At 35.5% G+C, this 15,817-nt stretch overlaps 1 pseudogene; it reads right to left on the bottom strand.

The window, feature by feature from the left end:
* Nucleotides 1-1,920: 1,920 nt before the first annotated feature.
* On the bottom strand, nucleotides 1,921-8,007 carry LOC112026195 (putative 1-phosphatidylinositol-3-phosphate 5-kinase FAB1C; annotated as a pseudogene).
* Between the last annotated feature and the right edge of the window lie 7,810 nt (nucleotides 8,008-15,817).

Genomic DNA, 15,817 nt, shown 5'->3' on the forward strand with positions numbered 1-15,817 from the left:
TATATATGTCTAGAGTTATGAGAAAAGAAACCCTACACATACATGTCAACTAGGGCCAAAAATCAGATCTGGAAATTCTAATTTCGTAGATCTTGACAGATTCAATTTCTGTCAAGCTTCGTTCTTAAATCTCGATAGATACTGTTTCTGTCAAAGTATCTATCCAGCTTTAATGAATAGCTTTTCTTCACTTGTTTCTTGGTTCAATCTTCATAAACCTATCCTAGATTTACTCAATTACAAGTAAAGTGCATTTTGTCAAAGGATTAGCCAATTACAAAAAATATGTCCTTAACACATGAGTCTCACGTGAGACCTAATCAATGTACATGTGCAGTGTCTATATGAAGTTACAATTGCAACACAACGGTCTCATGCGAGTACCACATTGTTTTGAACTGATTACTTAGAGCATTCACATTGGTGGAGCCATAATTTTAGTAATTTGGCTCCACCAAAACTTACTTTATTTATTTTACCTTCTCATTTTACAAAACACCTAACATCAATGGTTTTATTTTAGCTTTTAACACAATAAAATGATATAAAAAATCACAATAAAATAATATATCAACTTCAATAAAAAAATTCATCCCTATAATAAACAACAACCACCACCACCGGTCAACCACCACTTCACATAGCCCACCACCACCACTACCACTACCCACAGCCAACATCACAGCACAACCAAACCACAACCACCATCACAGTAGCCTTAAGCTCAACCAAAAAAACTAGCAACCAACTGGGGAAAAAAAAAAAAAAAAAACTCACCCTCAAGATACCCAAGCCAAGAGCACACAATACACAAAATCAAAAATCTTAAAACCCAGATGTGCAATCCAAAGAGACCCACACAACAACCACACAACATGACCCCAACAACCCACCCATAAACCCAGTGGTGAAGTGGAGGTGAGGGAAGAGGAGCACCAACCGTTTCGGCACTAAGATCCTCACCGAAACCACCCACGAACCGTTTTGGCACCAAACCCAACCGTTGTTGAGCTTAGTCTCACCATTTCAGTACTGAGATCCTCATCGAAATCAATGCCGACGATCCAACCACACCACAGCCCGCCGATGCTGATGAACCTAGCCCCACCGATGCCAACAAACCCAGCCACCGACCGACGCTGATGAACCCACCCACCCTCAAGACCGATCTACTCTCCACCACAATCCCACCCACAAGAGAGAGATGAGGGAGGCACTAGAGAGAAAAAAAAAATGAGAAGGAAAAAAAGAAGAAAGGAGAGAAGCCGAAAAGAGAGAGGAAGAAAGAAAAAGAGAAAATATTTTTTTAATGAGAGAAAAGAGAGAAAAGAATAAAATATTTTTTTTTTGTTTTAACTTCTTGCTACAGTGCACAGCTATAGATGGCGGTGCACTATAGAGAAGGAGTTAAATTTTTTAAGTTTAGCTCCACCATTGTAGCTCACTTTTTAGAATTGGGGGTGCTAAAAAATAGCTATTTAGCATCACCAATGCTAGTGCTCTTATTTATATAAAGTTATAAACCAAACCTGTGAGTTTAAAGAATTTAACATTGTACCTACCTTGGTTGCTAGTTCAATTCATGGATTATTAAAGCATTTAGATTAACTTTCTCATTGACTATTGGATAATAAACAATAATTGGGACATCCACCTTAATTTCAACAGACTATCAACAACTCGATGCGAGGACGGAAAGCGAAGTTAGCGAACATTTGGTTAGTTGCAAGAAATGGCATAGAGAGTATGCATCAGACAGATGTTAGGGGACAGTTCACAATTACGTGTTAGTTTTCATAGGATATACAATTATTGGGAGAGCAATTTTGAGACACAAAAGCAAATCAACAATATAGCCATCTCTTCTTGATCTCAGTGTAAAGCCTCTCATTTGGGCTAGTTCTGCCCATATGCAGTTCATTAAGACCATTGATCAGGTACAGTGAGAAAATAGGTAGTCATCGCCTTTCGGAATCTTTTCTTGTATTGTTTGGAAGAAATTATGGAGGGGGAAGCATTTTTTGGACCATCAAGTATCCCAGATGCCTTCACCCATGTATCCAAATGTTTGTCCCAGGTATACTGTCTCATGAAATCAATGATCCCTAAAACCAGCTCTTTGCGTTCATCGTCCACCCCAACCAGCAGGGAATAGTCCATAACATCCACAGACTGAAGAAACATGAGATGGGAAAAAAATCATTATATATTAAATAGTGCTTTAATGACAATAAAATCTAAAAGCCATTTTATGATTTTTTTGGGAATCCTATCCAATTCCAACCTTACACTTTATATTTAGGTAAAATATTGACAATAACCAGACACCATGGATTTCATATTGGCATTAGTGCATTACCTCCCATGGACTTACAAATGGGCAAAAGATCCTGTTGGCAGATTTAACTGTGTTGGAACAATATTTTGACAATAGTTATCCATTTCAAGTAATTAAGCTCAAAACCAAATAAAATGGTCTACATATAACTAGCTACTTGTTCGAATTTAAATTGAACAGACATCATTAGAAATATGAAACCAAGGGGATGTCAATGATTTCTAAAACCTCAAAAGAGTAGGTTTCAGAAACCTAGGAATGTCAATGTGGACCATATCCACAATTATAAGACAAATTAAACCATTAACTTTTGTTCCGATTTCAGTTAGGATCAAATTTGATGCTATTATAACAATTCGAAGATTAAAAAAAAAAAGATTACCTCCAAAAACGATGTATCATTCCAGACAGCTCTTTCTAGAATTCTCTCTGCCTTGCTTCCAAGAAATTTAGGTTTTGTACGTAATGTTTCCAACAAATTCATATCTAGCAGTACTTTGTATGTCCCTGTTGTATCTGAATTATAACGAGCTCGTGTAGAGCCCTTGAGATCATAAACCCTTGAGATATCTCTCTTGAAAAAGAGGTTCTCCATCACCATCAAATCCATTTTTGTTTCCTTACCACCTTTTAGATGTTTTACAGAGACCTGCCATCACATCACTAAGATGAGAATCACAAGAAGATACTACTGTTGGTCTTTGCACCATATACCCAGATTAACCTGATAAATGCCAAGAATTTTTGCAAGGCAAGTTTGGCTTCTCGAGCTAATAGATTCTGTCAAATATTTAAAATATTGAGGTGCAAAATCCGCAAAGGAATCCAACTCTGTTTTTGTAACCTGTTTTATAACGAACCTTTCATCCAATGACTTGGCAAAATATACATTGCTTTTCCCCCCTTGTGCACTCCATGTCCGGCAGCGGCTCAAGGATGGCACAAAATCCACTTCACTAGGGCAGCATTTTTTTCTTAGAGAGTCAAATTGCTTGGCAAAATAACAGGTGACTGAAAACTTTACTTTGCCTCTAGCAGTTGAAAACTCATCCTCGAAAGATATTGTTAAATGTGGAGGTCTTTTGGGAGTCTTAAAAACCGTACCCATTGTTTGATGATGAAGCATCTTCAGATCCATAACTACCATAATGGATATAATCAAACTCCAAAGACCCAAAAGACTGCCAGGCAGAAAAGGTGGAAACTGCAGAATCTTCTTTACTGCTCTCGGGGGGAAAAACTCCATCATGTTTCCAGTACATGTTACCTCTCTCTCACAAGGGGGCTCCCTTGTGAGAGAGAGGTAACATGCACTAGAAACATGATAGCCCCTCTCGACTTCCAGAGTGGGCAAGAAACACAAAAGGAGAGAGCTTCAGCCATTTGAGGTGCAATCCATGTGAAGAGATCGAGAGAAACACAGTGAGGTGGAGTTCTCAAGGAGTTTTTTATTGCTACAACCATGGAGAGTTGGAGTATTCAGAGGAAGATTTTGCTACTGGTTTTGTGATGAAATTATATTTACTCCTTAAAATTTATTTGCTGTATATCCAATTTATTGTAAACTCAAGTTTAGCATAAACTTGATAGTTGTAATCTCTATTTCATAGTAGATATTTTTCGGAGCTGCCCCGTGGTTTTTTCCTCTACATTAGAGGGTTTTTCACGCAAGATTTGGTATTCTTGTGTGGTTGTGTTTATGTGGTGCTTGCTGAATTTTTTTTTTTTTGTTTCCTTAATATTGCTATTGCTTGATGGTCATTAATTTTAATTCACACATAGACATTGAGGGGATTAGGATTTTTTCCCAACACTTCCCTCATGCTCATTCAACTTATCAGCAACCGAATCATTATACTCCTTGGAACTAAGGGCATACGAAATTATACTAGTGGGTTCATTTTCATAAACGGCAATAACTAAATCATTGTGGCCAATTTGCGTAAGCAGCAGCCGAGCACCTTCAGCCATATGAGATACGGAGGAGATAAATGATGGTGTGGAACTGACTATTGAATTTAAGTTCTGTGTCTCCCATGGCAGCATTTGGGAGTAAGTCCTCATTACATTGGAAACAGGATCTCTCACCATACTCCTGTAATCTCCAGAGGCATGGGAGGATCTAAGTGTCAACAAATCCAAGGAAGAGGGAGGCAATCCCTTCCGGATTCTTTCTTGGACTTGTAATGCAGAATCAAAAGCACGAACTCTCATTGGTGACATTAGCCTTCTAAAAGGAGGTTTACCATTTTGACTAATCTACCTGACAGATCCAGCTTGGAGTTCATCAGCATGTGATGAATGAAGTTGAGCTTTCATTGCAGGTTGATTAGTATCCGTCCAAGCAGAATCTATTCTCTCAGATAGAGTAGACTCATTGGGGGATAAGCTTTCACTTAGTGTCTTATTTACACTAACTTCCCCATCTGAATGTTTTTCCTCCTCTGATCTAACATGATGATGACATGTGGTTAACATCGAGTCTACAGCAACAAAAGGTTCAAAGGGTGGTACATTAGGCTGCTCCTGCTCTGACTGCAAATTGTTGCCAGGAGACTCATGTAATTTTGAAGAGTCAGAATCTTCATACCCAGTGCCAAGCATGCCATCTTTATGTGATAACTCACTCTTCAGCTCTTTCAGCTGGGCATAAGATGCATCCCCTTGGGCAGCCTTTGAAATAGAACTCTTTTTAAGTGGAGAGTCCAATGAACAAAGCCGCTGATCCCAAACATGTGAACCAACTAAAAGAGAGCGTCTCAAGCGATTCAATTCCAGAATGTCTCCAGCCAGCCAGTGGCTGTGAAGTCTCCATAATAGCCGGTCGAAGCAAACCCTATTAAAGAGGAGACAATTATAAGTTGAGAATAATATTACTTGAAAATCAAAATAAGAAAAAACACAGGCACTCTACAAGGTTTTAGAACCAGGAATCCTGTAATGAGAATATCAAATATTGTCAGTACATACATTGTAATCATTTCTTTCCTTTTTAAGCAAGCCCTATGTTGCACGGACACATACACGGACACGGGGATACGGCAATTTTTGAAAAATAAGGACACGATACGGCAGGGACACGACGGTTAAATAATTAATTAAATTCTATATTTAGGCATATTTTTTAAGACCCCTTGAATAAGAGCCCTTGAAAGTTTTTTCACAATAGTTACATCTGAAAGCAACATTCCCACCACCAACACTTGCTTTTTCTAACTTAGTAACATATTTCCATAGAGGAGCAACAGCTGTCTCAACTGATGATTTTTCACTTTTAGTTTCAATATTCATTTTAGTAAAATCACCTACAATATTTAACTTTAATAAATAAAACTATAGCAGGACACACAAAAACAAATTTATAACTTATATAAATAAAAAATGAAAAATAAATAGGACAGAGGGCACCCATAGCAGCAGTGAAAAAAAAAACAAAAAACAAAACGCGTTATAACTTATATAAATAAGTGAGTAACAATACACCCACCCATTCACCAAAATTAATATTTGAAAGAAAGAATGAAAAAACAAAACAAAGAGAGAAGAGAATCAAGAGATCGGACCTGTTGTCCACGCCAAGAGAGAGAGAGAGAGAGAGAGAGATCGGAAGGGATAAAGGACAGAAGGCACAGCGTCGACGACGAAGTTCGCCAATCGGCCCGATCTAAATCCGACAAGGGACAGAGGGCAGCGGTGGTGACAAAGGGAGGGTGGGTTGAGAAGAACTTGAGATGTGGTTTCAACTTTTAGTCTAAAAGACTCTAAACTTGTTTTATTGTTTTAGGGTTATCACAAAATCAATGGTATTGGTAAGTCCACTTGTCAAAATCTGTGATTTTTTTTTTACTACTGGCATGTCAGCGCCATGTTGGAGAAGTGGAAAAAAAAAAAAAAAAAAAAAAGAAGAAGAGAGAGACCGCCGAACACCGGAATCTGACGCATCGTACACATTCCGGTGTCCGACATGTGTCAAACATCGACACGACACTAAAAATGGCGTGTCCATGCAACCTAAAGCAAGTCTTTCAGCTCCACAATGTGGCCCCGTAAGTCATTCGTGTCCGATCATTCATTTCCAAAAGACTTATATTTTTCTTCCAAGCTATCAAGTACATCAGACATCTCGGCATACAAGGTCTTCATTTTACGGACAAGCTGTAGCAAAAGGTAGAAGGTTACTAAAATAGTGATCCCAAATACTTGCAAAAGCTACTATATTAGCTTTATGTTTACTTATTTAGCATCAGTTCAAAATAACTGTGTAAATAAAATTTCAGGTTCATAAAGACACCTTTGCAGCCTCTTTTCTTGTCCGCTCATGTTGAACATCGCCATTGAATTCAAGCACTGACGGTGGCCAATGAACAGAAAGAATATCGATAGGGGAATACCGGAAAAATGCAACCATGCTCCCAAACCTGTTGAATTTGATTGTCAACAACCACTAATGTGGCATTCAACAATTGAAATTTAACAAGAGTTCCAAATCTGATAGAATTTACCCGTAGTAACGGAGACAGTCCCTTTGCAATGAATGACCACAGGGTGCAACAAGATTAGCAGTTGCATGGTTTGAAAAGCTGAAGTTCCAAGAACTTTCCAAAAGTAAGTCCCCAGGCAGCATCTGACATAACCACTCTACGAGTAGCTGGTGGAACTCTATTCACATGGGCACACCTTAGGCATCTAACATTGATTGTTAGATTTCCCTGCCGATGGGTGTAACATGGGACATGGGCCTCAACTGGCACTTTACATGATTGACAGCAACATGCCTGGCAATTACAAGTTCTATTAACCAACATAATTCCACTTTATAATTGAAATTTAGTAAAAGAGAATAAATGAAAGAAGTTTAAACGAAAGGAAACCCAAAAATATTTTCCTGGTCAAACAAGTCATCACGCAGATATCTCCCTAGAGGCTTATCAAAAGAACCACAAAACTTTATGCCCAGGGACCGAAAGCGTTCACATACAATTCCTTTCAGCACACAATGGCTTGAAAATGATACCAATATACTCTGGTGAGTTTCAGTGGCTGAAAAGTATTCACTAGAGACTTCATTTTCATCAGCCTTTTCAGATCTTATAGATCCATTCATCTCCCCAGCAAGCGTCTCATCTTGGGCCATTGATTCTTGTGGTTCTTGTTGGGAAAGATTTCTCATAACAGAAGGAAGCACTCTGGGCCCTTTAAAGTTCTCACACTGATTTAAAGTGCTTCAGTGCTTGACTCCAAACCCACACTAGATGCTACATTTCCAACCCTACAGTTCATGGAACTAGTTGGATGAACACGATCAAGATGCCTACCCAATAATTCCAATCATTGGGTGTTTGGTACTTCCGCAATAAATAACGATACTAGAAATTTCTTGGTAAAGAGGTTCTCAATTTCCGGACTGAGACCCACAATTTCTTCATCTAGAACAGAGTCATCGGTCACTTCTGGGCAAATGGTTGAAGCAAAAGTATTAGGGACTACAGAAATAACTAGATCAGGTGTCGTTGTTTTAGTTGGGTGCAGCACCGTGTGGGTCCAGCCCTATTGCATTGGTCAAAGCTCAAGCTTCCAAATCAGTTTTTGGTTTAATGAAAAGCTGATCAAGGCGTGTTGGACACGCTGAGGAGAAAAGAAAGGCCATTCGGCCATTGTGTGATGCAGAGAGAGAGAGAGAGAGAGAGAGAGAGCCATTCGGCCATTGTGAGAAAAACACAAGTGAGAGCTTGGAGGTGCAGTCCGAAGAGACGGAGAGATTTTACTCATTGAGATTTATTTGTTGTATATTCAATTTATTATGAGCTCAAGTTTGGTATAAATTTTAGAGTTGTAATTTCTATTTCATAATGGATATTTTTTGAAGCTGTTATGTAGTTTTTTCCTTTATACCGTAGGGTTTTTCACTTCTTGTGTGGTTGTGTTTTATTGGTGCTTGCTGAAATTGTTGTTTCTATATATATTGCTATTGTTGAATAGTCATTAATTTTAATTCACGCATAGAAATTGAGTAGACTAAAGATTTTTCCCCAAACTATATATTCTCCAACTTGACCCTTAAAAAAAAATCATGATCAACACTTTAGTATGAAATTCGTCATGACCAGTACTTTAGTACGACCCTATATTCTAAATATTCAACCTCTAACAGTTATAAACTATGATAACTAGAATAAACACAGAAGCCAAACCAAGCTCTAGGAAGCACATACACTAATTGTTGTATCTATGTTGTAAGAGCATCCACAGCAGTTGTGGTATAATTTATGTCATTTTGCCATACTAAAGACCTATTTTATTATTTTACCACATCATTTTGCAACATCTCATTTATCAGATGTTTTATCATTCAATTCTATACATTAAAATAATATTTAATACACATTAAAATAATATATTATCTCCTCCCTATCATCACCATCATCAACAACAACCCACACCCGCAGATCAACCGCCACAGCCCACAACCACTGGCCACCCCCACAGATCAAAAATCGACCACCAATATCAGCCACTGCTACCACCAAAAAAAAAAAATCAAACAAACACTACACAGCCACAAATCTCACACCCACAACCCGATTAACCTAGCACCGTCAACCAAAATTAGCCAACCACCAACAATCAAAAACCACCAAAAGAGAGAGAGAGAGAGAGAGAGAGAGAGAGATCGACGGTGACAATGGCTCGTGGTAGCCATTATAGTGACCGGAGAGATCGGGGATGACGATGACGATCAGCGAGATTGGAGAGATCGGCGTTGATATTCTTGTTGCCAGTGGTAGCCATTACAGTGATCGATTGATGGATCAAGAATAACAATTTATAAGAGAGAGGGAATCGGTGAGAGGGAACCGGTGAGAGAGAACAGAGGTGAGAGAGAAGAGAAAAGAATAAACTGGAGAGAGAGGAGAGAGAAAATAAAATTTTAAAAAAAAAAAAAAAAAACTTTTGTAATTACAGAGAATTGTACCACACATATTCAATACAAATTCGCATTTGTGACACTATTTTACTTGTTTGACTTATTTCGAACCGAGAAATTTAGTCGTCCACAGGTGTTACAGGAAAACATCTTAGTGCATTAAATATGGACCACAGATAATAGGATTCATGCCAATAAGATTGAAAACACAAATTGAGAGAAATAGCACTCCTCGGTCAAGTCCGAGAATGAGGTGTTCTTATATTAACTCAAGCTTATATTAATACAATGCCTTTCTTCTTTCCTTTTTTTCTTCTCAGATTTCATACCCATTTTTTACGATGACCACTGTCTTATATAGTCCTTCAAACCTCCATTCCAGCCTTCTACTTGTTGATCTTGTAAGTAATTTCTTGGATGCTTGTCCCATCAAAATCTCGTGGAAGCTTTGTGAATAATTGTAAGCTGAGATAACATTGTTCAGGTGTCATTTCCCCATAAATGTAGCTAGTTGGTTTGGTACAGAGCATTTAATGTGGTGCTGACAACCTTCTCCCCAGATATTTCTTCTTTTATTGTAGGCTTAGCTCTGTTACTTTCCTTGATGCTTATCCTTAAAAGAATGATTGCCTTTCGTATAGCATTCCCGAGATGGCTGGGTTCCAACCTTCCACAATGCTTTCCTAAGGAGGCTCGGCTCCTCGGGGACTATCGCTAATCCGTTACAGGAAAACGTCTTAGAGCATTAAATATGGACCACAGATAATAGGATTTATGCCAATAAGATTGAAAACACAAATTGAGAGAAATAACACTCCTCGGTTAGGTCCAAGAATGAGGCGTTCTTTTATTAACTCAAGCTTATATTAATATAATGTCTTTCTTCTTTCATTTTTTTCTTCTTAGATTTCATACCCATTTTTTAAGGTGACCACTGTCTTATATAATCCTTCAAACCTCCATCCTAGCCTTCTACATGTTGATCTTGTAGGTAATTTCTTGGATGCTTGTCCCATCAAAATCTCCTGGAAGCTTTGTGAATAGTTGTAAGCTGAGATAACACTATTCATGTGTCATTTCCCCATAAATGCGGCAAGTTGGTTTAGTGCAGAGTATTTAATATGGTGCTGACAACCTTCTCCCCAGATATTTCTTCATTTATTGTAGGCTTAGCTTTGTTATTTTCCTTGATGCTTATCTTCAAAAGAATGATTGCCTTTCGTATAGCATTCCTGAGACTGCTGGGTTCCAACCTTCCACAATGCTTTCTTGAGGAGGCTCGGCTCCTCGGGGACTATCGCCAATCCGTTATCATCTTCTCCTATCCTCAGCACATTGTCCCCAAATCTTAACAAACCTTTTGACCATCCTCGGGCTTATATATATCCTCGAGCATGGCCCACGACCCAACACAGTTACTCGGCCTATTTACACACACACACAGACACACACACAGATATATATATATATATATATATATATAATTAGTTTAAATTAATCTTTTCAGTAACCATCCTGACTTGAAAAAAATGTATATATATACTTACAAAAAGAATTATATATTATATTAACTTATTTTGACCACCCTAATGAAATTGTTAAACAACATGACCTGAGAATTACAAGAATTTGAATTCAACAAAAATAATAATAATGCTACATTCACAATATCTTCACAATAAATTTTATGTGGTAAACTGTTACTAATTCTAATTTGAACTCAATATTGATATGTTTTACCCACCAATAACAGTTTGTTACATATGATTTGTTATAAAATTGTTATGGTCACTTTATTATTCTCATATCAGTATTTTCAATTTCCAATTTATCTCTTTTTTTTTTTTTTTTTTTTTGCGATATTGATATATTTAAGTTGTCTCTTTATTAAATTTTGTATAATTTAAGTTTTTTGGTGACCACCCTAAAAAAAATTCTTAGGGCCACCATTGAAACAATAATAAGCAAAAAGACTAATTCAACTTATTTTTTCAATTGAAAGTTTTTGATTCATCAACCCTTCCAAACAGTAATATAAAAAGATGGAATGACATAGGTAAGAAATCAATTCATCATATGTGATATATGAGCATTCCCTAATTCCCAATTAACAGATTTGTTGCGCAAATCTTAAAAACTAGTACTAATATTCCAATACTAATATTATATGTTATAATTAATAATCAATATTAGAAATAATAAAAAGCTGTGTTGTGTAACTTCATTAAAAAAAATGAAATTGAATCGCTTCAAAATTGAAAAATTATTTCTGTCTCTGTATGAAATCGATGGCTAGTGTTGCGAAGAGAATGAAATCTTTGTGATGTTTCAAATGTTGGATATGAATTGCTTGTTTAGTTGGCTTGGATTCTGTCAGTACGCAAACCTTAGTTGTTACTCGTTACCAAACCATAAGGCTTTAGCCAAGGGACAATGGACCCATAGGTAAATCAATGTCTCTTGTTCCTAATCACATGGAGGGCAAGCTATGTCCAGCCCTTGATTCACAGAGGCTTAGTTAAAGAGCCTCCTCAATTTGTTCGTGTCCCATCGTGCACTAGATTGTTTAAACAAATAGGTAACCACCAGGCATTTGAGACATGCATTTAAGTCGCCAAAACTTTAGAATTGTGAGCAATACGATGCTCGACACACGGCTTGTTCCTGGTGTAGTAGCCACCTAGTTGAGAAAGACATATTCTGTTTCTTTGTAGCTTCTTGCCTATATCAAAGAGTTATGTTTCACATCAAAGAGTCAAGTTTTTTGTGACTTCACGCCTACATCAGAGAGGAACTAAAACCTAGAGGGCTGTTTAAGAGGAGTAATTCTTAGATATTCTCATAGTACAGAGAATAATGCTCTCTCTTTTCATATTTATGATAAGATTCACTCATTGAATTTATGATGAGATCTATCACGAATGTGAAATTGAGGAGGGAGCACCATTTCTCTATACTCCAAAAGTACTTAAGAATTTTCTATTTAATAGGGTGCAAAACATTATATTGCAATTACAAATAATACACTTTTGCAAAAGATTTTTAAGTATCCCTTAGCAAATATTATGGCAGGAAAAATTTCCTCCAAAATATTGGCATTTGTGATGGCTACAAATATAATTGTGATAGTATTTTTTTCTTAAAAAAAAAAAAAAAACTGTGACAGTATTTTTCATGTTGGTTACAAATGGTTTCATATTTTACTAAGTATTTGCAAAGACTTTATTTTTCCCTCATAAATAGTATTTTTTTTAGAGGGCTTTCTGGATCTATCAAAAACACTTCGTCACTAAAAGACATTTTTCTTGAGGTATTAGTTTGTTTAGATCCATTTGTAGAATTTATTATTTTTCTTTAGTTTTAAGAGCTTGGCTTAAGATGCATGGACACAACTACGGGTAAGATACAACAATATGAGCAATTTTTGAAAAATTAAAGGCCTGTTTGGTTGTGTTTTTTAAATAACAATTTTCATTGTTTAAACAACACAACATGTATTTCCATAACACTTTTTCACTTACAAGTATTTTCACAACACCTAAATAACGTTTCTAGAATAACATTACCAAACGGGCCTTAAAACATGAAACAGTAAATAAGACACCATTAGAGCACCCACAGCAGATGTGGGATATGTGCCAAATGCATATCCCACACCAAACACCAAAAACTTTTTTTATCAGATGTGTCAAATCTCAAAAAATTTGCCACATGTGAACAGTACCGTTGCAAATTTGCAACGGTACAGACAAAGAATGGTATAAGTTTTAATGTTTTTTTTTTTTTTTTTTTTTTNTTGCTATAATATCTTCATTGCAACTTCATGTATATCATTGGAATAAATTGTTAAATAATTTCTTTCAAGTTATTGCAACGATGCAATAGATTACAAAAATAATTGCTATTAAGTTATTGCAACGATTTTTTCATTTTAAGTTATTGTAACATATTTTTCTAATGCCAATAAGGTAATAAAGCATCTATTACAACAAAAAATTATAAGTTATTATAACTAATTATTGTTAATGCAATAAATTCATCATTATTAAGTTACTATTGTAATGATTTTTGACATGTAGAAGTGATGTTGTGTTTAATACAACTACACTAATTATGTTGTATTAACATTCGATGTAATAAACTTATTTTGGTATAATGGTATAAATATAACATTTTCTTTTGAAAAAAAAATATAAAGATCACCTCTATAGTTTCCCCTTAAAACACGGGTCCCTCTTGAAGTTTTGAGTGTAACACTTAACTCTCCCCTTATAGTATTATTTTATGTGTAGACTATTAATTCTATAACAATTAACTCTTGAGGTTTTGAGTATAACACTTGTTTTTTGGTTGAGAAACAAGTATAACACTTAATTCCTAGAGTTTTGAATATAACACAAAACCTCTATGGTATTGTTTTATGTGAAAATAATATGAACACGTGTAACTACATGAACAACTCATTATTTGTTATCACAGTTTTTTAATAGTTTGCACAATATAATGGCTCACCACTAGTACTAATGATAAGAGTCATGCATTCAAGTAATGATCGGTATCTTTCACATGATTAGTTTGATTTACTTTTCTTTTAAATATTGTTTGTTCCGTTAGATTTCCATCCTAAATGATGTTCATAAAAAAATGGAAATGAAAAATTATATATATAACTGTTTTCTTTAGCTTTATAGTTGTATTTAAATTGTGATTTTGATAATTGATTACTAATGGAAATTGTAGATTAATTTTAGTACGGATTTGTTAAATTTCTTCTGCTCATGTTCATCTTAATTTCTAATCTTTTGCGTCGTGTTATCGCGTATCACAAATATATATGTTCTTTCATTATTTAGGAATATATTAGGTCATGTTAGATTAGGAATTTGCATGAAATAGGAATTGGTTGTTTATTGTGTAAAAACGGTAGCAAACAAGTTTGTTGTTTTGTTATTATACTACTTTTGCACCATTTTTCAATTCTCTTTTGATGTTGCAAAAGCAGTTATATTAGGCATAATGTTAAATAAAAAATTAAAAGATGAGACATATGCTTAACTACTTTATATATTACATAGTAACATAATGTTGCGACGAAAAATAATTCCTCAAAAAAAAAAAAAACAGAGCAAACCTAAGATTCATATCCACTTATATATATCTTTTCAGTTCAGTGTTGCATTCAACTGCAAACTATGTTCCTTTCATCTATTATTCTTACCAGCCAAAACTTATTTAGACTTCTGATACGTCCTAATGGCTATCTACCATATATCCAACAAGAAAATTCATTAGACTTAAGACTAGCAGTTTGGATTTTTATATATAAACCGTAAAGACCATTAAAATATTTTGGTTATGTTGGTAGGGTACTAGGGTGGTGGAAATGTCATAGCTCAGAGCCTCAGACCATCAAGATTCGTGTTTAATTCATCATCAAATTAACCTTGGTTTGGTTAGTATTAAAAATATTTATTTAATTGATATTTAAATATAAAAACTCCCACTTAAATTTATTACTTTTTAAGTTTTAAGCCTTAAACTATACTGGTGTATTTTTTTTTTAATATTTATTTATCAAACTCAGTGTCCTTTAAATTCGTGTTGTGTCGCTGAATAGAAGTCCAGTTTAGGGTGCAAGCAAGTGTAAAAGACACCTTACACAAATGGGGTAAATATATTATTAAAATTTAGGTGAATGCAATACGTTTTTACAATCACGCACTCTAAACTGTAGTATTTACAATATGCACAACTAATTTAATTAGAAGGTGGGTGGATATCACAAATTATTTTCGAATTAAGATGTTGATTTTGAACTTCACAATAAACATTAGACCCCTTTTGAATGAGAAATTTTATTATGGAAAAACAATCTGATACAAAAACTCAAACAATTAGCTTCGAAGTAGCAGCACCCAAACTAAACAAAAAGCCAGCACCTTAACAGTAACTATAGACAATCCTAACTAAAGGAATAAACCACAAGCAGCATCCAGGACAGTATTACACACAAAGACAAGAAACAAGGAAATTGCAACAATACATCAAACAGCTACGTACAGAAGTTAACTTTAGCTTACACTATCAGAAACATGAAGACAACATTTGATGCTCCCCATTTGCAACATAAGGCTTTGTTAAGAAATAAGAATAAGCTTATTCACTACTCCCTCGCAGACTCAATCTTTGCTTTAATTTCCAATCTGATCAACTTCAAGATAGCCTTCTCAGATTTGATGAGTCCAATATAGTATGTGGCAGTTGATTAGGCTAGCTTACAAAGTTTAACTTTGAAACTTACACGCTTTAACCTGCTAATATAATAACACGCCGCTCCATGATCTTATTCCTGCAGCAACAAGGATTGTCAACCAAACACAACTCCATAAGGATTGGTTTTCACTTATTTGGTGTATCAATTGTAAATAGCATTTTTGAAACTTCGAGAATATGGGATTAAAAGGGATAGAAGTTTGCTTTCTTATATAATGACTAATGTCAGTATAATCCTTGACCAATACGTATGTATTCTTCCATAATTCCGTGATTCATAT

Source organism: Quercus suber, unplaced genomic scaffold (genome assembly GCF_002906115.3).
Source record: "Quercus suber isolate HL8 unplaced genomic scaffold, Cork oak 2.0 scaffold_599, whole genome shotgun sequence".
Taxonomy (NCBI): Eukaryota; Viridiplantae; Streptophyta; class Magnoliopsida; order Fagales; family Fagaceae; genus Quercus; species Quercus suber.